The sequence below is a fragment of the Aspergillus glaucus genome (assembly GCF_001890805.1).
Source record: "Aspergillus glaucus CBS 516.65 unplaced genomic scaffold ASPGLscaffold_28, whole genome shotgun sequence".
NCBI classification, from domain to species: Eukaryota; Fungi; Ascomycota; class Eurotiomycetes; order Eurotiales; family Aspergillaceae; genus Aspergillus; species Aspergillus glaucus.
The window spans coordinates 176,547-176,929 of record NW_019170480.1 but is presented as its reverse complement, the minus strand read 5'-3'; positions in this window follow the sequence as shown (position 1 = coordinate 176,929).

Below are 383 nucleotides of genomic sequence, written 5' to 3'. Positions count from 1 at the left end.
GTTGGTTGGATTGGGTGCCTATCGGCTCAGGCTAGCTATGTCTACTGGGCAGAAAGCGAGGGCGGTCAAGCACGTGACCCGGTGGGTACTAACACAACAGCCTTGTCACGTGATTCCCTACCATATCTCCTACCACAGATGGTATACAGGATGGTATACGCTACCATATCTCCTACCACAGATGGTATACAGAATGGTATATTGCGACCACGGCCCTACCACAGATGGTATACGAAATGGTAGGAAGCAAAGGATATATAAGGACACTCATTCCTGTACTTAGTTTAGTTCTTCATGATTGTCTTCGTCAATAAAGCATTGGTTACCTTTCTAGTTCAGACTCGTCAGCACTAAACCAACAACTAAGTATACGTACTTAGTTG